Source organism: Cryptomeria japonica, chromosome 10 (assembly GCF_030272615.1).
Source record: "Cryptomeria japonica chromosome 10, Sugi_1.0, whole genome shotgun sequence".
NCBI lineage: Eukaryota > Viridiplantae > Streptophyta > Pinopsida > Cupressales > Cupressaceae > Cryptomeria > Cryptomeria japonica.
In genome coordinates, this window is record NC_081414.1 from 478,562,515 (window position 1) to 478,588,558 (window position 26,044).

The 26,044-nt window shown below is 36.2% G+C and overlaps 1 pseudogene; it reads right to left on the reverse strand.

Moving 5' to 3' along the window:
- LOC131039391 (cytochrome f-like) overlaps positions 1-25,764 on the reverse strand; it is a 78,959-nt pseudogene extending 53,195 nt beyond the window's left edge.
- Between the last annotated feature and the right edge of the window lie 280 nt (positions 25,765-26,044).

Here is a 26,044-nt window from a genome sequence, read left to right on the forward strand (position 1 = left end):
TACCTACCAAATTTAAGGATAATTAGTGTGAAAACATAGAAAGGATGATAAAAAGTCAAGGAAATCATGAAATAATGTACGACCATGAAAGTAATAATCAACTATAGAGATTATGAAATGGGATGGCCGCATGGAGCAGTAGGGTTTCAAAGTAGGGAGCAGCTTCAACATTCAGGAAATGGAAGATGGAGGCAAGGCTATAGTGATTTTCAGTAGACTCCCTTTGGCTCACCCAGCATTCAGATTTTGATATTAATCCCTTTACCAAAATTTTCAGAGATAAACCTTTTATCCAACTGGTTTCAAACTTACCTTCAGGGAAACAATGGTTGAATTGTTTTGTATGTCTTGTTGACATAAATAAGGTAGCTAATCAAAGATTCCAAGATCATTCAGATATCTCTGAAATCTTCTACAGTTGACCAATTGTTCAACCGGCTCACTCATTTCATAAAAAATCTCTCAAAGAACAAGGAAATTTGCAAAATTATTTGAATTTCAACAACTACAAATGGGGAGCATCATACAAACAAGGGGCTCAAAATGATTTTAGAGGACACACATGCCATCGCCCATTTATTGAAAAATCATTTGGGTGGGAAAAAAATTCAAAATCCTGTCAAAAAGTTTCAACCTTCGAAAGCGTATCGGCCAAAGCAAAAAGAAGAACAACCTGTTTTTGACATTTGTAAAGAAACTCCATCTGTATCCCAACAATCCTTGCATAAGGGATGTTTAGTCGAAAGGGATAATGAAACATACCATTAGGGTGATCATGGAGGTCCCTTCAATCCAAAATCTATGCACCTTGTGTGGAGAAGAAAACAGGCCAATCTCAAGGAGGTGGAAACCCCTTTTTCCAAACTGGCTCCAGTAGAGAACGCCTCTGTCATCAATATCACTTTTCCTGAGCATGCTCTCTCTTATTTTGTTTCATTTCTCTAAAAGTCAGCTCTCATTGGTAATTTTAGTTCATCGATCCCTTTTCAATCTTTACTTTTATGGGCTAATAGCCAATGGTCGGGTTTTCATGATCTTTTCTATATTGATAGCCATTCGGGGTTTTTTGTTGCTCTATTTTATTCACCTGAAGATAGAGATGTAGTCCATAAATTCAAAGGCTGGTTTTGTCAACGGACCGGTCTTTTTACCTTGCCCTAGATTCCAAACTTTAAACCAAATGCTAATTTATGTAGATTTTACCCTTATTGGATTTCTAACTCGAGCTTGCCTTTGGAATATAGAGATCCAAAAATTGTTGAGATCATGGCTAGTCAACTAGGTTTTTTTTTTCTCGTGATCTTATACCGTTTGAAGTAATTCAAAGAGATGTTAGAGTTTGCCTACTTCTCGATTCAAATAAAATCCTTCCAAGGCAAATCTTTGTCACAACAAAATGGGGTTTATGGTATCAAGACATTGTTATGGATAATGCAGAGGACATTTGCAAATATCAGCATAAACTATGGCATTTTACTAATGCCTGTAGTGGTCTTGAGTCTTCAGAGATTCTAGTTTGTAAAATCATTGCTCAGACCCTTAACTGTGCACCGTCCATCAACACGAGGTAGTTTTACCTTCTAATTCTGTACAACCATGTAGTGTCACCTTTGTGCCTCATGATGACTCAAATTTTGAGTTATCTTATGTTCATTGGATTATTCAGTTGACCAATTTCTTTAACATGTATACTTGGATTCTCTATAGCTATCAATCTTCTAGCACGCCCACAGTGGTTCTCCAATTATGTGACAAAACATCTGATGACAGAGAATTTATAGTTTGAGACCTAATGTTTAATGAATCCCCGATTGATATTCAGAGTTTAATGCATAATTTTTCAGATTCAAGGGTAGTTGTTTGAAGAAATGAAGGCCATATTCAAGGATTAGCAGATGATATTTTGTCTACATTAGTTGCCACTATGATTGAGGAAATTGTAGAACTTGAAGGTTGTTAGTATGACAAATGTAATGTGTCCCTTACGAAAGGCAAGGTGTTGTTGCTCAACAATTGACTTTTCAGTGAAAGGGAAACTTCCCTTGGTGAAAGAATCTCATGTTTTGAGTAAACCTGTTGGATTAAGTCCTACAAACAAGATACAACAAAATTTCTCTCCGATCTACCCACACTTATATCCGTTTGCACGAAATTATGCAAAAAGAAATGGAAGCCCCTCAACATGATGGTGAGACAAAGATGAGTAATTTTGACTATTCACAGTCGTTATCGGTTGAGAAAAGTCCCAGTATGAAGTCAGAAGTGTTTAGAACTCCTAAAAAGAGAGGTAGAAAACCGAACTCTATCAAGATTCAAGAGGAAATAGAGGTAGGTGTTTAGAGTACATTAGATGGAAAATTTAAGGTGTCAAGAAGAGTTACAAGGAGTGTGAAAGGCACTCCTTTTTTGCAATGAAAATAATTTCATGGAATGTCAGGGGAATTAATGCTCCTGACAAAAGAGGTAGAATCAAGTTTCATCTTGATTCTACAAAGGCTAACATCTACATACTTCAAGAAACGAAGTTATCAAAGGAAATGTATCACAAAATAGTGGCTAAATGACCACAATTTGGATATGCCTATATGCAAGGTGTTGGGGCCTTGGGAGGATTGCTCACATTATGGAATCCTTAAAAAGTTCAAGTTTACCTATTAGATCAAGATCATAATTGGCAAATTTTGAAAGTAGTATGTTATGACATGACCTTTGTGTTATTCAATGTGTATGGTCCTACCCCCTCTTAGGAAAAGAAAGATCTATGGGATAAACTGACTCAATTGCTCCAACAAGAAGAAGAACAGAATTTTATCATAGGGGGAGACTTTAATGCAATTTTGTCTCATGAGGAGAAGCAAGGAGGAATCTACCCACCCCCCATGAACTATGTAGGATTTTCTAAACTTTACCATAGAAAACAACTTATTGGATGGGATTCCCAATAATGGTCTCTTCACTTGGACTAACAGGAGATCAGGTTTTCTTCATATTGTAGAAAGACTTGATAGGTTTTTTATACCTTTGGAATGGCGACTCAAACAATTCAGTTATTGCTCAGAAATTCTTCCTATTTCAGAATCAGACCATTTTCCAGTTCAAATTGCACTTGAATGGCAAAATCAGAATCCGATGTCATGTTTTGGTTCTTCTTTTAAATTTGAGCATATGTGGTTTAGACATCCACACTTTCAGGCTTTATTAAGGAAGTGGTGGGTATCTGCCCCTACATGCAGTGGAACAAAGATGCACCAATTCTTTAAGAAACTTTAGTTTATTAAGGTTAAGGAAAAAGAGTGGAATGGAAAGGTCTTCAAGAATGTATTTGCACAAAAAAATCATTGAACAACAGTTGGAAGAAGTTAACCAAAATATAATTTCCAAGGGATTGGATCAGCTTTTGCACTCTACACAGAAGGGTCTTCAAAGTGAGTGGGAAGAGGTTTGTAATAGAGAAGAAGAATATTGGAGAGAAAAATCAAGAGAGCTTTGGCTGAAGCAGGGAGATAAGAACACAAAAAAATTTCATGCATCCACAAAACAAAGAAAAGCATCAAATGTTATATTCTCAATCAAGCATGCGGACACAGGGGTATTGATTAAAAATTTGGCAGATATTCAAGATGAAAGAGCTAGGTTTTTTAAGAATCTTTCAGCCCCTGTACCTCCTATTTTAGATCCTTCTTGGAATGATAAAGTTGAGCAGTTATTGCAGTCTATCCCTCCTCTAATCACTGACTAGGATAATAGAGTCTTACTGGCCCCTTTCACTTTAGGGGAAGTCCATAAAGTGGTATTCTCTCTTTCCTCGGATAAAGCTCCAAGTCTGGATGGGTTCACTGCTCTCTTCTTCCAAAAGTGATGGGATGTGATAGGGATTGACCTCTTAGCGGTAATGGAAGAATCCAGGAAAAGGGGTGCAATGTTAAAAAGTTTCAATGCAACAAATATTGCTCTTATCCCTAAAACACCCTCTCCATCAACATTTGTAGAGTTCAGACCTATTTCACTCTATAACATGATTTATAAGATAGTAACTAAGGCCATTTACCTCATACTGCATTATCTCATACCTAAGATTATCTCGCAAGAACAAGGGGGCTTTGTTCCAAGAAGGGAGACTATGGAAGGAGCTTTAGTAGCACATGAGGTTTTACATTCTATCCATGAAAATCAGCAAGAAAATTTTGTTGTCAAACTTGATATGATGAAAGCATATGATAGGGTTAAGTGGGATTTTCTCTTTAAGGTATAATCTAAATTTGTCTTCTCAGACAAATGATGCAAATGGATCAAAACTTGTGTCTCAGGTGCACACTTTTCGATTCTAATAAATGGACATCCTTCAGGTTTTTTTCAGGGTACACAGGGAGTAAGACAAGGTGACCAGCGATTACTTTAGTGGCGAATATTTGCCAATGGCGAATTTTTCACGTCGGCCCTGTCAAAAATGGCGAATATTTTGTACCGTATGGGGGTGGCCATGTTGCCAGAACATTATCAATTTCCGTCAATGTCACGGCCCGATCGCCATATGTTTTATGCAATTAAATGTTTCTATGTGATGATTTCACCAATACAATATATGGTGGACGCACGGTAAATTTAATTATTTTGCCTACACTCTCCAAGGTTGCCTTAATAGATGACCTTAATTCGCCTATAGGCATGTGAAGATTTGTTATCCGGGGGGACCCAATTCGCCCGACGCGTGTCTCCAGTCACCCCAACTTTCACCAACTATATTGTATTCGCTATTCGCCTATTATTTGGATGACCTATAATCACCTCGAAAATTACATAAGTCATATTTCGACGACCTATAATTGCCTCGAAAATTACATAAGTCATGTTATAGTTACACGAGATTCACCAAATATTTGTATACTGGTAAATTCCCGCGGAATTCGCCATATAAGGATTGGTATAAATACATGCAAAGATCAGATCTATCTCAACACAATCTGGTGGGTTCTAGGCTCTGAATTCTTATCAATAGCAAAGTTTCAGACCAAGGAAAATCATTGTTGTTGACTGTATTGGCGACTGCCTATTACCTAAAGCCTAAAGGTGAGAGATCATATTTTTGAACTGGTATATTATACATTATAGTCTATTATTGCTTCTTCAGCAAATTGATATTTTTTTGGCAGCCTTTATTTCGTTGGAGATGTCGAACAGGAAGAGGGGTAGGAAACCTAAATGTGGGGAAGGCCAGGAGAGGCCAACAAAAAGAAGAACGTTGTATTCATACTTTGGCATTGGAAAAGATTGTGGTACTAGTGAAAATTAGGAAGGTACATCATCACAAGTACAAGTACAAAATTTGCCACCTGCACCGCATGTTGAAGATGGTGGCAAACCCTTTATCACCTTTTCTTTTCATTCTTATGGCGGATGCCTTTAGTAGAAGCATCAATCTTCAGACATCAAAAGGGCTTTGGCATGGAGCTAGTCTACCAGGTACTTTCATAGCAGTAACTCACTCTCTTTTTGTTGATGACACATTGTTATTTGGTAAGTCTTCTTTAAAAGAAGCTAGGCATATTAAGCAAACTTTGGAAGTCTATTCATCAGCTTTGGGTCAAAAAATTAATGTTGCTAAGTCTAAGCTTTTCATCTTCAACACAAATCCAATCTTGTCACTAAAAATATCCAATATTTTGGACTTCTCAATGGATCAATTGCCATCTTCTTACCTTGGTATTCTTTTCTTTATGGGGACAAACAAATCTTCTTATTGGTCTATTGTTATTGGAAGAATCAAGGCACGAATCTCAGCATGGAAAGTAAGGTGGCTTCCATTATCAGGTTGAATTATTCTTATAAAGACAGTGTTAACAGCAATACCGAACAATTACATGTTTGTTCTCAAAGCACCTTCATTTGTCATTCAACAATTACAAAAACTTGTAAGAGACTTTCTATGGAATAGTAATATGACAAATGAAAGGAAAATCCCCTTAGTCTCTCTGGAAAATATGTCATTTCAAAAATCCCAAGGAGGCGTAGTCTTCATAATCTAAAACATCGCAACAAGGCTTTTGGAGGAAAACTGATTTGGAAATTGTATACTAATCCTGCTTCCAAATGGTGCCAGATTATGCAAGCTAAATATTTGGACAACAATCAACCATCTAGAGTTTTGACAATTTTGGATCCTCCAAAAGGGTCAGCTATTTGGAATTTTATGATGGATTCAAGAAATCTAGTAACTAAGTATATTTCATAGGAAGTCAATAATGGTTTCAGTGCTAACTTTTGGACAGACTCATGGTGTGGGCATCCTCCAATTGCTCAAATGGATAATATGGAAGATATTATGAATATAGCTATAGCTCACTGGGGTACAAAATTGAGTGACTATGTGTCCACTATAGAAATATTTTCAGGTAAAACAATTTGGAAAGACCCAGTTCTTCTCCCAATATCCAATCAGCAATCTTCTTCCTTGGCAGATATATTCTTGAATATGACAGTTCTCATGTCTAATAGGGAAGATGTGTTAATTTGGGCAGCTTCTAAATCAGGGAAATATTCAATTAGAGAAGGCTACAAAGCCATACAATAGGGTTGTAGCAGTAAGGTGAGTAGTCGGGCATACTCATTTTGTTGGAATGATATTGTTCTGCCAAAAGAAGGTTGTTTCACATGGTTAACATTGAACAAAAGAATATTAATAGTATATAGACTAGTAAAATTGGGAATTTCACAAGATTTTAATTATGTGCTTTGTGGCTTAGAAGAAGAATCAGTTGATCACATATTTTTACATTGCACTTTTGCCTCTCAATGCTGGTTCTTCATCATGAATAAACTTCAAGTTATTATGCCCTTCCTGAAATCACTTTGGGATATGTTTAACTCTTGGCCTCTTTTATTTTTATCTTCAACTTTCTCAGGCATTTGGAAATGTGCTCCTGCTATCATCATTTGGGCCATCTGGTGGGAGAGAAATAAAAGAATTTTCAAAAAAGCATCCTCTTCCCTGGATTGAGTTTTGGCCAAGTTGGAAAATTTGATTGCATAAATTATAAATTATTCTCTCTCTAATTCCAAGGACATTCAGTCATTTACCCAGTGGGATAAGGTAATTGTAAAATCATGGAATAGTATTATTATACCAATAGGGATTCCTCTGAATTGATCTTCAACTCATGTTAGAGATAGGTCTTCCATAAAATGGCTACCCCCTGCACCCAATTTATTTAAGATCAACTTCGATGGCTCTTCCCATGGAAACCAAGGGAAGTCGGGAATTGGAGTTTGTATTCGAGATCATTATGGCAAAATGTGTGCTTTCCAAGCATCTCCTATCCCCTCGGGTACCAATAACTTGGCAGAGGCAAATGGCTTACTAGTTGGCCTAGTGTTAGCAAGGAAATGCGGTCTCTCCAACATACATTTAGAAGGGGACTCATTAGTTCTCATCAATGCAATTACATCAAAAACATCTAAGACTTGGCACCTATCGTATGTTTTAAAGCATATTTGGGATTTACTTGAGACATTTTCAGATTACATTGTTAGCCACACATTAAGGGAAGGCAATTTCGTAGCTAACAAATTAGTAAATATGGGTTGTGATGGCATTTCAGTTGAGTCTGTTGCATCTCCCATTAAATTGTCTTCATACCCTGATTTGCTTGAATTGGTACAAAAGGAAATTACAGCACTTTAATTCCAAATTATACCTCAATGAGTACTCGCATGTATGCACTTAATCTGAAGCATGTGGATAGTATGACTGACAGGACACTCGCATGTATGCATTTAAATGTAGCTTGTGGATGGCATGAATGAAAGATCAGTGCAAGTACTCTGAGATTTTGATGATGTCATTTCACATGGGGTAAGCAGATTTTTGGCCTCTCACACATTCCCTCGACTGTGCTACTGTCACATGTTAATGCAAGAAATCTCGAGCTTGATTTTTTATAGACCGACTAATTATTGCAATAAAAAGATTGCCTTAATGCAATCCTTCTGGAACCTATTTTTGCGTGGCAAGCTAGATTTTGTTTATAAAAGGAAACTTGCCTACTTTAATTCACAATTTTCAGCCGAAGTGTTTGAAGTTTGAAGCAATTCAGTGTATAGAAAAATGGATATTTTTTCTTGCGAAGGTTGTAGGCAATTGCACTGGGAGTACATGTCATGGAACGACGGAGTTCCAGTGCATATTAAAGAGCCCTTTGCAGCATTCCATGGCCACATTGATGATGGGGACCTCGACCAACTGTTCCATCTGCAAAACCCACAACTAAGGAGAGCAGTCAAAGATTTCATTGGTGATTAGATATTGTCCCCCCAAGCCAAAAGAATTTTATTTCCCTATCAAATTCTCAGTTTTTTTCTATCCAATGCTCTTGATCTTTTGCAATCGATTCCTCTGCTCAAAATAGTGTTTTTTAAGTGGTAAGGAAGAATTTGCTTGAACCTGCCACGTTCCATGAAGCTCTGGCCAATTATAATCTGTGGCAGGGATCGGCTCTCTTAGGGGGTCTATTTCCACGTCATTTCATCCAATCCAGTCATGCATACATGGTGCTTTATGACTGAATCAAGCATGCCCTCGAAAGGCAAAACTTTCATCATGTGAAGAATGGTCTGCAACAATTTGGTAGACAATTGGATGACCATATTGTGCACAGAGTTAGGATTAAAGTCGGGGCTCTTATGGTGATTTTGGAGCTAGAAAATGTTGATCCTATACTAGCAATTTTGCAACCTGAGGAAAGGGGATGGACTGCAAAAAGGGTGCCAGACCTTAATGCACTAGTGCATGATGGGGCCTAGGGATGGACTAATAGTTTCTCATAGCCCGAAGTGGCAGAGGAGTGGGAGAATATAGCATCGACTCCTTCGAAGAAAAACAAGATTTTGAAAATGAATACAAAGTATTCAAGACCAATGAGGTGACTAAAATACCTTGAAAAACTAACTCTTAGACAAATGAGAATGAATTTTAACAAAAAATTGTAGGGGTTATCCTATTTTCACTTGAAATGAAAACAAGGATAACACACCCCATCATTCGTGCATTCATCAAGCATTCTCAATCATTCAAGGCAACATTTCATCCCACTATATCCTTCAAGAATCAAGGAGAAAATCACATCAATCCTCATGCAAGAATGTGTGTTTGATTAGGTCATGTTCATGTTATGTCATGTTATGTTATTGCATCAACATTTGTGATCACATCTAAAGAGCATTGCATCATCAACTTCAATAAGTCATTGCAAATCTAAGGTATTATGATACAACATTTACTTCGACATTTCAATTACTATTTCAATTAAATATTATTTCCAAAACTAGGGTTTGACCTAAGACATGGCCCCATCAACAACCATATTTCCTCATTTTTGTGTGTAGGGAATTGTCTCAAGAGCTACAAGCGAGGAATCTAGTAGTGTAGATGATAATGATCAAACTCTGCTTTTGAAGGCGTGAAAAGCTAAGGACTAGAGAGACCGGTTCCCCTCGGTCTCAAGAGTTTTCGACGACCTTCTGATAATGGATTCTATGCATCATCCTAATCCAAAAAAGATCCAGTCTATATGCCCTTGATATTCAAACGACTAGGGCGATATGATTCCCTTGGTCCTGACAATTCAACCTAAATCGTTTGTCACATTTTATGATCCATTTTCCCTCCTCGGATCTAGGTTTACAATCTTTCTTGAAATCTAGAAGAGGCTAATGAATTAATTTAAAAAATAAAAATATTTATTTAATTAATAAAAGGCACTAGTACAAAATAATTAAATAAATAATAAATATTTATTTAATTAAAGGATAATTTTAAGTGTCTATATTTTGCCCCTCTTTGAGACAATGTAGTTTATTACATTGTTTATGTTACAACTTATCAAATTGCCATTAGTTTCATATCCAAAGTTATACTATATATTCTAGTTGGTTAGTATTACCGAATCATGCAGTCGGTACACACAGAGAAGCCGATATGAACAGTCTAGTCGGTTACAGAAGAAAGCAGTCACAGAACGCAGTATTCACCGAGTTGTTTATCGAGTAATCTTTCATGGCTACCGAGCAGTAAAGTTAACTCACCGAGTTGATATTCACCGAGTGAAACGTTTTACCAGATACATTAAACCTGGACATGCACATGAAAATGTGTTACAAGATCGAGGCACATCTAACCATTTTTGCATTGGAAATTGCACTAGGAGATTGTGTATGATTACAAGGTCAATCTAACCAATGAGATATTTTGTTTAGTTATTCATTCAAAGAATCCTTTTGTAAGATCGAAGCAATAAATTAAATCACTGTTGTAAGAGATCTATTTATACAGCATGATTTTAGGGTTAGAAAAGATATACAACAAGAGATGTGAGATATGTGTGTGTATGCATGAAGGAAGACTGTTACAGAGACACAAAGAGGTCACCGAGAAGGTTATCAGTGAACAGTCGAAGAATAGAGTAATCAGAAGGGTTTACCAAGTTTCATTATGGGTTACCGAGGTATGCTACAAGCTAGGTAATCTTATTCTGAGCACATAGAATCTGCTATAGCATTTCAGATGTAAAGTTGCAAATATTTGTAATGATTCTATTGTAATATTTGAAGTTGTAAGAGAAACCTTTAACAGGGTAAAAGACTCTAACCAAGTCTATAAATTGTAAATCCTTTAACTAGGTGCAGCATTTATATAGTGTTGTAAAATCCTTTAGTAAGGTAGATCTAACTGATCTTGATACTCCTAACAGGGTAAGCTATCAGAAATAGCTAAATGTAAATCTAACTGAGCAATCTTTATTATTACAGTAGTGAAGTTGTGGGTGCCATCCCCACCATAGTTTTTTTCTCTAACCAAGAGTTTCTACGTGACCAAAATATATGTGTTATGGAGTAAATCATGTATGATTGTTATCTGTTGATTTTAGCTTTATTTTATGTTACTACACTATTCTATTTATGCATAATAGTAAGGTTATTATCAAAGAAAATTTTTGGAGTATTGATTCACCCCTCCCCTCTTAGTACATTAGTTTTCCATATTGGGCCTAACAATTGGTATCAGAGCTTGAATCTTGGAAAAGGGTTTAACTACCTAAAGAGAAAGATCTTAGCAATGGAAGGCTACAAACAATCTCAGAGGATTGTGTATCTTCAAGAAGAGTTGGATAATGCAAATCAAGTGATTGCAAATATGCAAAGGCAAATGCAAAAATCTTTGAAAGTAAGGAGAAGATTATCTTATGACTTGCAGGATTCTCAAGAGCTAGTGGAACAAATCGAGACATCATCTGAGAACAGTATATCTGAAGAGACTGAAGAAATGATTGGAATGTTGAAAGAAAAGAATAAAGCATTGGTTGATCAACTAAAAGCAATGAAAAGAGAACATGAACACTTCAGTACACAGATGACTGAAAATCTAGATGCATTAAGGATAGCTGAGGATAAAGCAAGAGATCTACAAAGAGAGAAACAACAACTTGAAGCTCTAGTATCTGATAAGGATGATGAAATCACAAGGTTAAGTGGTATTCAACAAAATATGACAGATCAACTAGGTTATGCACATCATGAAGTAATTCTAAAGAATGATGAAAATCAATCATTGAAACTTGAAGTATCAAGGTTGACTGGTGAACTTGAAACAGAGGAGAAATCCAAAGAATCATTGGAGAAAAGTTATGAAGCATCAAAGATGTTGGATGAGAAACTGAATACAAGAAGACTCTACAAAGATGGAGGACTCGGTTACAAAGGAAAAGAATCAACCAAGAAAGGAATTCATACTACCGAGAGAGGAGAATCATCAAAGCAAGCTGGAAATAGGAATAACATCAAAAGGAAGAAGCCTATTTGCTACTACTGTGGAAATCAAGGTCATACTGCCAACATATGCCAGATCAGAAAAGGTAAGCAATTGAATATCTCTAAGTCTGATGGATATTGTTACAATTGTAATAAATATGGTCACACACCTAATCAATGTAGGACAAAGTCTATTAACAACTATCAGAAGGCAAAATTCAAAGGGTTTTGTAAAAACTGCAATAGATATGGACATATAAGTGCCAACTATTTTATAAGATTTGGAATGAACAACCTGAGATCATGGAGAAATCCTGGTATGGCATGTTTTCATTGTCACAAAGCTAGACATTTAGCTGGAGATTGTAGAGATCAACCGAGAAGAGACACGGAAGAGATAAAAGAAAAATTCAAGATGATATGGAAAAAGAAAGAAATTATGTCTAATGAAGAAAGAACCTTACCTACCGAGTTAGGTGCACCTATTTCAAATTAGTCAAGAAAAGGTATGAAGGGACTGCATTCCCTAAAAGTTAAATCATAACAGTTCCTATTCTATTATGTACAAAATTCAAAATCTGCATAGTTAAGATGCAATTAGTTAGTTTATATACTATACAGGAAACCTGTCAAGTCGGTGTATACAGGAAACCTATCAAGTCGGTTAATAAAGCAAATTTGGGTACTCGGTTAAAATAGAAAAAGGAGTAAATTAGTAAAAGGTGAATCAAGTGCATTTAATGTCTTGACCTAACTTGCACGGAGCCCGATGAGGTATTTTTTAGTACTTAAAAGTGTTTTTGCGGTCATTTTCATTCACCCAAGTTTTTGAGAAGCAGAGTAGAGTGAATCAAAGTGATCAAACTTCATTCAGAGCAAATTTCAAGGTATTTACATCAATCTATTCACTGTTTAGTTGGTTTCCAATCTAGTCAAATTGCTATTGTCTATCGAGTGTGAAGCGTCAGTCACTTGTAAACCCTAAGGATAACTTATCAAATCTTACCCAAAACCTACCATGGCACCCAAGATCCAAGCCGCTGTAGTTGTCCAAAATGTGGAGAAGCCCTCACTGAAATATTCTCTAACTCGCAAAGTTGCCTCAGAACCGAACGATAAAACTGCATTTTCACTCATCCCAGAACGAGTCTTGTTAGTGGAAGTTGTCAGATTCTTTACCAAATGTCGTGTTGAGGAACTCGGCCATGTAGAGATTAGTGACACATATGATGAACTTTGCACTGATGGAAAACTAGATAGCAAATTTGAGCATATCAAAATCAAGGGATTAACTGAAGCCCTAGTCTTTCCCCGTGTGTTCAAACCCCAGTGGGTTAAGTTTGTATTGAGCAGAATACATGATGATTTCATGTGGCTACAAGAGCAACCATTCAAGATCATGAAGGAAGTCATTCACCTGATCACCGGGTATCCCATCTATGATCATGCTCATGCATAGAAAATGATATCACAAAAGGAGCTAATCAGTCTAACCGGAGTAGAATCTGATTATCGAGGACTGAAACTAAATAATGTCACTGATGCAGAACTAAAGTTTGCAATTAGAGTTATTGGTTACTGTTTCTTCCAATCTGCAAGGGAAAATAGTGTACCATATGCTACAGTTGACTTGGCCTACAAAATAGTGAAGAAGGGAATGAAAGTAGACTTATGTGAAGTGTTGCTGAAGAACTTGTTTGAGAACCTGAACACAATAAGGAAGCTGAAGAAGAACAACTCAGCAAATACACTAAAGTTCGGTTCACTACTTGTATGTATGTTTTTCTATTTTGAGAAGTTCCTTCCCTCAGTCGGTAAAGTAGTATGGGAGCTACACTAACCTATCACCCATCAGATCAATGACTACATCAAGAAGTTAGGAGATAACTTTAATGATATCATGGATGATTACTTCAGCAAATTCCAAGAGAAAATGAACAACAGGTACAAGATTCCACCACAGCTGGTCGAAAAATACAAGGACAATATATGTTTTTAAGTTGACACTAATTATTGTTATGTAAATGTTGTTGAACCGAGGACTCAATCATTGCAACCAATGGGTTATGAGATTGATTATGATATTACACAGCAACAAATTGATGCCTATTTATCACTGCCAAGGCATGCAACCGAACTAAGGCATGGAACCTATGAAGAGATGAAGGAGAAAGTAAAAATGAGCATTGTAGTACCTAAGGCTACAAGAAAAGCTACAAAGATGATAAAGGTTTTATCTGAGAAATTCAGAGAAGAATCCTCCTCTACACCTATCAAAGGCAATCTTGCCATTACTCAAGAGGAATCAGAAGCTCAAGAGGCTACAATAACATTGAGCACAGAGTTGCCAAAGGGTAAAGTTCTGAAAAGAAAGAAACAAGACATCACAAAGGCCCTACCGACTCCACCAACAAAGAGACCCAACACCAGAGCATCAGCTGCATCACCGAGTAAGAAGAAAAAGAGTGTTACTGCACCAAAGGTAACCAAGACTTACAAGAAATCTACTCGGAGACTCATTTTGGCAAAAGAGTCGAGTGATACAGAGTCTGATGATGCAAACAAATTCCAAATTGTGAAAAGAAAAAAGGTAAACATTCACAGTGTTGAAAATTTTTGTGCCAATCTTAAAGAATACGGTGGATTTGCAGGATTTAGATATGTTAAGTATGAGACTAGGAATAATGATGAGAAGCGACAGATTAAAGAAGCTATCATCTGTACACTTCTGAAGTTTTGGTTAGCACCATTAGAACTAGCAAAGTCACTTCCGAGTGAACTCTACTTACACATTGATAGCAGATGTAAATATGCAATGGACACAGAGAGACAAATAAGAGAAAGAAGTCTAGTCCATCTATTTCCTGACATGTCTGTAGCAGAAATCAAGGAGCATTTGACCACATACAATTCTAAATTTCTTGTGAAACAGAGAGCCTTAAAATTGATGAATGGGCTATATATAGATGTGGAGAATGAGAAAAAAGCCAAGTGGCAGGAGATCTTCAAACAAAAGGATGTCAGTGAACAATCTCAAATTGAAATTGTTGATGTCACCGAGCAAGATCTAGATGTCACCAAGCAAGGTCTAGACCCGGTTGACAATATACAAATTGATGAAGATGTAATGGATGAAGCAGCACCGGAGCAGGAAATGATTGAAGGCACCACTTATGCAAAACTTGTCTCTAGTGAATCTGTCTTAGAACAAGTTCATCCTTATCCACCGGTGAAGCCACCAGTCTCAACCGAAGCTCCCAAGGACACCAAGCAAGGCACCAAAGGTACCAAATCTGAAGCTACAGGAGATACAACCAAAGATCAGACGTCTCAAGAACAGACAAGCACTGCAAATGTTACAACTGAGACCCCTAGCACCGAGCCACCCAAAGACACTGCAATGGCTATAGGAGCCAACCAAAGTGTTGCATCTATCGAGCAACCTACCAAGGGTCAGCAAGCCTCACAAGCACTTGTCTTAGTGCCACCAACCAAAGGAAAAGAGCAGAAGGTGAGAAAGCATGGTTTCAAATTTGACTTATCTAAACCGATCGTGTTGCCCAATGTAGACATTTCCAAATTGAAAGGGCAAGCACTCACTGAATTCAGTGAACTATGCAAAGCAAAGGCTAAACAGGAGAAGCAATTGGCCATACAGAAAAAGAATAAAGTACTTCAGAAGGTTAGGACGCTACTAATAGAAATGCTACCATCAGCAATAGTTACAACCGATGCAGCCATCCATATTCAATTGGATGAACTCCTCAATCAGATCAAAACATCTGGAGTTGATGCATCTGAGTACTTAAGCAAGCTCAAGGATAAAGAGCTTACAGCAAAAATGATAGAGGAAGTACAAAAATCAATTGTTGTTGGCAAGGTAAAACTTGTCAAATTCATTGCTGAGTTGTCCCCTCAACTCAAGCATATTCTTTATTTATTCCAGAAACTGTGTACATTTTCCTTATTTATTAAAGATGTCAAAAATAAAACTGATGCAATTGAGAAAGAGATCACCAATCTCTCATCTAAGTTGACCACCAAGCCAAATTTAGTTCAGAATTTTTATACAAAGCTACAACAGCTCATGGCTCAACAATTAGAATTGAGGAATGAAGAGCATAAAATCAGGATGGATATAATGACCCTTCAGACATTATTCCTTCCTCATCTCTCATCAGTACAGGAACAGATCAACCGAACTACATGCTTATCAACTACACAAGAGGGAAGCACTCTTGATGGCTTAATATCACTCTTATCTAATATTCAAGCACAAAATTCATTAATGGAAAGTGTCAAGGACTCACTCTCAATCGCCCTCACCGACGCCCGGACCAAGTATAAGACTATTTTTTATCAGTTACCGCCTCTAAATGGAAATTAAGTTTTTAATGTTTGTCAAAAAGGGGGAGTAATATTATGATACCACATAGAGGAAAGTAATACCTAGAAAAGGGGGAGTAATTATACATTTGGAGAGTAATACAATTTTGATAACACAATTTTGAGTATTGTATACAAGGGGAGTATACCGAGCAGAATATAAAGAGAATTCAAAGCACACAAGTACAAAACATAACCAAACATGCAAAATTCAGAGTTATGTATAGAATAATGATAAGGGGAGTATATCTGCATATACTATTTTATTGACTATTGTATATATTGTCAAGTATAGTCATTTTGCAAGTATATAGTTTTTGAGTTATGACTTTGAAAGTAGTTTTTGTCAAACATCTCAACTAATGTCAAAAGGGGACATTGTTACTACTCATCAAATAGCCATTAGTTTCATATCCAAAGTCATACTATATATTCTAGTTGGTTAGTATTACTGAATCATGCAGTTGGTACACACAGAGAAGTCGGTATGAACAGTATAGTCAGTTACAGAAGAAAGCAGTCACAGAACGCAGTATTCACTGAGTTGTTTATCGAGTAATCTTTCATGGCTACCAAGCAGTAAAGTTAACTCACCGAGTTGATATTCACCGAGTGAAACGTTTTACCAGATACATTGAATCTGGACATGCACATGAAAACGTGTTACAAGATCGAGGCACATCTAACCATTTTTGCATTGGAAATTGCACTAGGAGATTGTGTATGATTACAAGGTCAATCTAACCAATGAGATATTTTGTTTAGTTATTCATTTGAAGAATCTTTTTGTAAGATCGAAGCAATAAATTAAATCACCGTTGTAAGAGATCTATTTATATAGCATGATTTTAGGGTTAGAAAAGATATACAACAAGAGATGTGAGATATGTGTGTGTATGCATGAAGGAAGACTGTTACAGAGACACAGAGAGGTCACCAAGAAGGTTATCAGTGAACAGTTGAAGAACAGAGTAATCAAAAGGGTTTACCAAGTTTCATTATGGGTTACCGAGGTATGCTACAAGCTAGGTAATCTTATTCTGAGCACATAGAATCTGCTATAGCATTTCAAATGTAAAGTTGCAAATATTTGTAATGATTCTATTGTAATATTTGAAGTTGTAAGAGAAACCTTTAACAGGGTAAAAGACTCTAACCAAGTCTATAAATTGTAAATCCTTTAACCAGGTGCAGCATTTATATAGTGTTATAAAATCCTTTAGTAAGGTAGATCTAACTGATCTTGATACTCCTAACAGGGTAAGCTATCAGAAATAGCTAAATGTAGCTATAACCGAGCAATATTTATTATTGTAGTAGTGAAGTTGTGGGTGCCATCCCCACTACAGTTTTTCTCTCTAACCAAGAGTTTCTGCGTGACCAAAATATGTGTTATGGAGTAAATCATGTATGATTGTTATCTGTTGATTTTAGCTTTATTTTATGTTACTGCACTATTATGTTTATGCACAACAGTAAGGTTATTATCAAAGAAAATTTTTGGAGTACTGATTCACCCCTCCCATCTCAGTACATTAGTTTTCCATATTGGGCCTAACAGTTTCAAATAATAAGATTTTAACCAACGCATGCCCTAGTTTAGAAGCTGGTATCTGCCTTCTCGAGATATTGGGTGAAATTTGGAAAAAAATTCAACAATTTCTCAACAAAAAAATAGGATAAGGTGCACAAAGATGCAAAAGATGCAAGTTATTTTGGCATAAAATGGGGTAAAGGAAGGTCACAAGGGATGACAAGAAGCACAAGGAATTACCATGACCAATTAGGTTTACAACACCTCTATATAGGATCCAAAGGAAAGAATCTCCTCATTTGCATCCACTACTCTTAGAGATCTTGGTTTAAAGATTAGGAAGGAGAGCATAGCAGTTGTAGAGATGGTTGGTGTAGTAGAGTGGTTTCACATATTTGAGAATGTGTAATGGTGCAATTGACCAAAGGAGTATGGGGATCTGGTGAGTGCATCTTACTTTCATCCTTGAAGTGCCTTTATTGCATCATAAATAGGGTAGAAAACCTGGGTTGCTAAAAATGCAATAGGATTAGGATAGCCTATAAATGTGTGTTGGGTCACTACTGACATGTGTGTGGTGTGCAACCACATGCCTGATAGTTATTGTGATGTGCTTCGTCCATAAAAACACATCCTTGGTATATGAACGTGTGTCTAGTCAAATGATGTGTGCATGGAAGTTAAAACTACATACATAATTAATGTTGTGTGTGTGCACCATAAACATGTGTATTTAGTATAAAGGCATGCATAGGGTAGATAAAAATGTGTCCTTGGCTAAGCTGGTAAGAAAAGTAAGGGATAAAGATGCAAATGTGATAAAAAGATGTAGGTGATAAGGATGACTACCAGATTGATAGAATCAGATAGTATCCCTAATATGTTTAGTTGATTAAGTTGTTGTTGATGCACTGATTGTTGTGATTGCAGGTTGACTTGCCACCATTGGAGTCACAAGAGATGCAATGGTTGAGGCTAGATTTATCAGAAGCAAATATGTTGATCCTAGGTTCAGTTAGATTATGACACATAGTGTTTATCCTTGAGATTGTTGTTGATGTTGGGTAAGAGATGGTATAACAAGCATAGGTCATTCCACTTTCCAACAAGAAAGATATTTGTGATGCTAAAGAATGTCTATCACATATTATAGATACTGATAGCATGAGATCTCATAGTTTATTATAGATATGGAGACCCTTATGCTTTGTGTCATGCATTTAGATTTGATGACCTAGAGATTTGAGGGGATACGTTACCGAGGATGAGATGATACGGTCAGGGGAGGCATTGCCAATAATTTTAAGTGGGATCAAATGAGGATACATTTGTTTGGAAAGGATGACACACGGATTGTCTCATGGATAGGGTCGAGCGATGGAGATGATGGTTGATAAGGACACCTATTTCATGTGGAGTCCATGTCTATTGGCCCATCTATACCATGATTTGCATGACATTGTCTACAAATGAAATTTGTTGGCAGGGGTTACCCTTTCACATGCATGGACTTACAAGCATATTGCAATTTTGTGGTTAGTATGCATGAGGTTTTGTGGAGTAGGACAACCTTATGCATTTATGTATAGCATGATCACTTCCCAACCACGGCTAGGGAAGATGGAGTACTGGCATAGAGAAATAGATGATATTAACAGTGTCACCTAGAGAAATTATTTAGACTAGCAGGATTAGGAGGAGAATGACATAGAGTTGCCACACTATATTCAGACGCAATGTTTAATAGGTTGGACACCATATGTGATTGAGCATCACTTGCAAGATAGGGGTACTTAGGCAATTTGGGAGGATTCAAGATCAGCCACGAGGTTCAATTGAGCTTATGCAAACACAATGAGAGATGCCACATGCGGGTCTATCATGTTTTAATAAGGTAGTTGTAGTAGAGTTTAGAGCATTGGTTCCATTATAGTGGGATCTACAACAAGATATTACAGATGCAGGGATGACCCCCAATTTTGAGGTATTGTTTGCATTTCATCAGTTCTCACATTTGATTAGGTCAAGAGAGGTACCACTTATACTAGAAAATGACACAGAGGGAGAGGGACCCCAACCAAGGAAACAAGTGCGGAGGAGGAGGATAGGAGAAGGGGATTGAGGGGATGGAGATTATGAGGGTAGAGCTAATAGAGCATAGGTACCACCTAGAGTACTAAGGAGTTGAGGAGGACATGATGTGGCATAAGTACAACCACAAGAGAAAGGATAGGGGGAGGGGTAGGGGTAGGCATCAAGACAAGTTGTGCTGCAAGAAACAGATGATAGGGACAAGTAGATATTTTCCTTATAGTTGCAAGTGTATATGGTGAAAATGGATAACAATAATAACGATATTGAAAGGCTAAGTGAATTCAACCACAAAACCCTAGCCTAACAACAACAAAGATCCACCATAACATATGAAGATTACCTAAGACAATGCAAATCAAATGAAATCACAAAGATTATACCATCACATGTCCAATAGAGTTTTGGATCTCCATTCTTCCTATGTCCATTGATCTTGCTTGATATATTTGCTCTCAGATTTTATGTGCACAAGAGCTCAACAAAGAACGGAATGTGGTTGCAAGTAGGATCACCTATGTTCAAAAGCGTAGTGTAGTCAAGTAGTCAACGAGGGGGTTTGATAATGAAGGAAGCATCTCCTTATATAGAAGACACTATATGAAATGGAGGGATAAGATTGAGAGGTGTAAAAGGAGGTCGGCTATGATTAGAGGGTAGGTAAAAGAAATAATAAAATAATGAAAGGGCTAGGTAGTGTATGAATTAAGAGATGAATGACATGTGTCATGGGTAGAAAAGGTTAATGAATTAATTAAATAAATAAAGATTTATTTAATTAATAGAGGAAGTGGGATCAATTAAATAAATAAGATATTTATTTAATTTAAGAAAAAGATAATTTAAATAAATAAATGTATTTATTTAAATGAGAAATAAGGCTAGAAGAGGATAAATGAATTAATTAAATAAATAAAGATTTATTTAATTAATAGAAGAATTAAGCTTAGATAATTAAATAAATAAAATATTTATTTAATTAGACTGGACATTTTTGGGTGTCTACAGCAAGTATAGGCCAGAGATGCACAAGTTATAGCTCTGCAAGAAGAGGTATCTACCCTCATACAATAGATACAAGTTTTGACATGAGTGAGGGATATGAGTATATAGAGATATAGTCAAGGATAGGACACCATCCAACTATCCATTAGGGCACAACAAGGGGATGTGCTTGGGAGTATGAATTTTTACCTCCACGTAAGATTGGAGATTTCTTATTAGAGAAAACTACACAAGTTAGTGGTTCTAAGGGACAAAGGGAAAACAAATTTCAACATACATCTCATGGGAGATCTTAGTGGCAAAGGACATAGAGTGCAGGGGTGATGGGCCCACATGGGCAACATGAGGGAAAATAGGGTTAGTAGAAAGAGCACCACCTCCACCCATAGGGATAGGATGGTCAAGAGGAAGAGCACCACCTCCACCCACAAGGACAAGATGTTCAGGAGGAAAAACACCACCTCCATCAGCAAGGATAAGATGGGCAAGACCTTCTAGTGCTCAAGGACCATTGAGACTGACAAGTCTCGAGAGTGGTAATTCATCATAGCTCCTTTTGGTTTTGTGTACTATTTTTGTATCAATTTTGTACAATATGTAGATACTTATGGGACATAATTTTGGGACTCCTGGTAGCCATTTTGAGATATGCCATCATTGTCTATATGAATGCATTCTTTATGTGATGGCTTTCTATTACGTTTATGGATACATTTATGTTCTACATGATTCTATGATGCTATGTTCTTATGATGTTATGATATTTGTGATGGATTATGCATTATGTACTATGTGATTCAGTTAGGACTTATGCAAAATAATCCTCTGGTGAAATGATTCTATATGCTTTCTATGATGTATGATGTCTATATGTATGCATGTGTTATCATGATGCACTTGTGATGTATAATGATCTTACATGGATATGTGTATATATCTATGGTGCTTTTTATGTGTTATGTATGGATGATGATGCAAATTATCATATGATTATGAGCTAAACTATAGCAGATGTCAGATGTGATACTATATGAGATGTTTATATATGCAGTACTAACATGTGGTGATGCAGGATGGATTCTAATGCAATGCATGCCCTAAGTATTTTTAATGTGTCAACATACTCAATCGGTTGATGTAGGACTTCCAAGATGACGAAGGGCTCAATGATTAGTTGGCCATAGAAGAAAGAAGAGATGATGGATTGATGAGGGAATGAGAGATAAGTTGTTGATGATCACTGGTACAAATTTAAAGTGCTTATATCCTCATTGAGCTTATTATGGCAAGCAGATGTGACTATCTAGATGTAGTTTAGACCAGACATTCCACATAACATTTGCATGTAGAGAAGACACTCACAAAAAAGGAATGCCCTTGTTCACGCCTGACTCATTAGGTCCCCAATGATCATAGACTGCCATATCCTTGGATGAGCCATAGTGTTACTAGAGAACAAACCATAAGAAATAATCAGGTGAGCATGCCTCATCCTGGCCACTCTAGTTCATAGACATCCTTGAGAAGTATAGTAAGTGTGTCACCAAAGATCAAATCAAAAGAAAAATAAAGACCTAAACTAACAGTCAATTAAATTCACTTGCCACAAATATTTCTTTCCATAGTTTTAGATTTTTTATCCGATGAGATTTTTTATAATATCCTAATGCAGGACAAATAGTGCTCAAGCAAATAGGATCATTAGTCATGCTAGGATCTTGGTCTTAATCAAAAAATTGATTTTTTTAAAGACCAACACTACATAGGTCTACTTGAAAGTATCTCACTCCATAAAATGAATGCTTTATTACCAAGAAAGGTGGAAACTTTATTGCAGATTACGATGCAAGTGAAAGTTTGTTACAAATGATGAGTGTGTGAAGGATGATAGAAGAGTGAAGTTCCTCATAACATGTGGTGTGAAGGATCTAATTTTGTAATTAAGTCAAGAATATTCCCCTAGTTAGATATAAGGACCTAATTATTATGGGTGAAGCAAGGGTGACAAAAATTATTATGGGTGAAGCAAAGTTGCCAAAAATTATTATGGAAGGCGAAGACTATAGTAGAACAATAGAAAGCCATGATGGGTATGAAAAGTTCATTATGAAGTGAGAGTTGTGAGTGCGTGCAAAGTGAAAGGATGATATGGAATCCTGAAGGAGAGAGGAGCGAAGTCCCTACACATGTTATTGATTGCCTAATTTTTACCATGGTACTTGCCTAAGGCACCACCAAAGTGGTTTTCACCGTTGGATGAATTTATTTATCTTCATTGTTTTTGATATATATATATTCACTTTTATGCACCCAAAAATTCATTTCAACCAATTGAACTTTCTCAAATTGTTTCTTCTTAATAACTAGAAATATATGTGCTAAAATGACAGATGCTAAGAATAATAAAAGACCTTGAACACATAAAGGATCTTGAAGTACTATTTCTATATTTTCCTAACCAAATCCACCTACATTAGGTTTATTTGTTAATGACTGGTCCATCTTGATTAATTTGCCTTCTGAAACAAAAGTCTTGGTCCTAGAGGTACAAATTCAAACATTTGTCAATCATTTGATGGATTATCAATAGTTATTTGTGTAGATCAGGAAATTGAAAAGCATCAAAACCAGCAACAATTAGGACAATCACAAAACCTAAAGCAATGAAAACAATCCCAATCCAATCAATGAAGACATAAAGACAAGATGTTCAAATCAAATGAAATCAAAGCAAACCAATGCAGATATCTCCTTCATGTGGCTCCATTGTTCTTCTTTCACCTTCAAATTTGATGTGGATCTCACCTACAAGTGCAAAATGCATGTGGAAAGCAAGTTGTTGAGAGATGAAATTCATAGCATAAGGTTACTCGAAAATGTGATTGATTGATTGAAAATGTGATTGATTCTGAAAATGTGATTCATTTCTTGATTGAAGAAACTCATCCAATTTATAGACAAATTGGAGAGAGGACAAGATTAGCATGAAGAGATTTGAAAGGAAATTCAAATCAAGAATGGCAACATTATGACAAATGTATGACAATTTCTATGCAATATGTATGACAAATTATGACAAGTTGCTATGCAAAATGCATGACAAACTATGACAAATTTGAAATAGAAACAGAAATTTAGAAATTAGGAGAAATTAGCAAATTAGAAAATTGAAGAAAAAGATGAAATAGAAATTAGGTGAATTAATTCATAGGTTTTCATCCATTAATTAATTCATGAAAGAGACCTAGGACTAAACAAATATATTTATTTAACCCACAAAGAAGAAGAAAAGGATTAAATGAACAAATCATAAAACCCTAGAAATAAGAGGACAAGGAATTAGGTCAAGACAACAAGAAATTAATGTAGGTTCGATCATGATTCTGATTGACAAAGGACCAATGTTGATAAATGATTGAGATTGATTGACAAAAATCAATGACAAATTGACCAAGATTGACAAGGAGATCAAATTGATAGGCGTCAATTCACGAGGAACAATGACTAATCGATCCAAATTGACATGATTGAAAAGGACAAGGATCGATGACGAATCGATCGCAAAATGACAAGATTGACAAGGACAAGGATCGATGATGAATCGATCGCAAAAATGACGTGACTGAAAAGGACAAGGATCAATGACGAATCGATCGCAAAAATGATGTGAATGACAAGGACAAGGATCGATGATGAATCGATCGCAAAATGATGAGATTGCTAAGAACAAGGATCGATGATGAATCAATCGCAAAAATGACGAGATTGACAAGGACAAGGATTGATGACAAATTGATCACAAAATGACAAGACCTAATTCGAAAGCGAGAAAAATGAGGAATGCAGAAGAAGGACTCGATGCTCGCAAATGATAAAGACCAAGTGCGGAACATAGAAGAAATGTTAATGCGATGCAAGAACCCTAAAATAAGGCAATGCGCAAATGTTAAAGTATGACTCAGCAAGCATTGACCATTTTTAGATGTCTACAATTTGATATCCACCCTTTTCTTTACATGAAATTTTACTTTACCCATTGTTGAAGCGTTATAGACTGTATTGTTGTGTTTTCTCCCATTGAGATATATTTGTCCTCTTCCTCTATTACTACCCACATATATAGGTTATTTTAGGAAGTGAGTTGCTTTATTGGTAGTGGGATTTGGTGAAAGGATGGGAAATACAATTTCACTATATTTTTTACCAGGAACAAGACCTATTATTAGAATATTTTTTTCATTGGGACGATATTTTTGAAAATAAAGATCACCTGATTTTTCCTTAATCTCAGAATAAACACAATTTGGAGGAGATAATTTGAAACTTTCAGGTGAAATAAGAATAACTAATACATTTAAAGTTCCTTTCTTACCATTAGAAAGAACTTGTTTTATATGCTTATCATAGGGTATTTTAACAATTTCTTCAAAAACGGTATCAAGAAGCACAGATTATGGAACTTCAATCTCCATAGGTTTTTAGCCAAATGACAATTGGCACATACAATACACCTAGTTGCTTCTCAAGGATTCTCATAGCCTTGTTGTGCAAAAATAGGATATGCATTTTCAATAGATGTGTGATTCATTATATCTTTCATTATTAAGATGAAATTGATTGAGCTATCCACTTTTTCACCTAGTCATCATAAGTTTTTTATTTTGCATGATTCATTTTTTTGTTACAATTCTTTTATTTAAAATAAATGGTGGTAGGTAACTCTCATAGTTACCAGCCTGCAATTCTGCTACTATACTAAACATAAAGCTAAAAAACAAGAAGTATCACCCTTAAAAAAATGTAAAAAGCAAGAGAGGTAAAATGGGGGAGAAAAAGGTAAAAATGGGTTTTGAAGGGACCCGAAACCCTTTAACAATAAAATAGAGAGTACTTCAGACTTACCAAACCATTAAGCCAAAAAGAGACCACAAAAGACCATGTTGCCCCATAAGATATACAATAAGCCTCAAAACAGAGAGGGGGCAAACAAAAAGATAGACCAAAACAACAGAAATTGGTATGCAACAAAGAAAAATAGACAGCAAAAATACCAATAGCAACAGACCCAACAAAGAGGCTGCAGAGCACCAGCACTAGTCCAATAGATTCATTAATTGTGTCATCTCCTTTTCAATCTCAATCATTGTATTGGTGATCTTCTTTAACTTCTGGAAATCAGGAGGAGGTCCCACTGCCTTTCTCTTCAAGTTGCCTCTCGATCTTTTGATG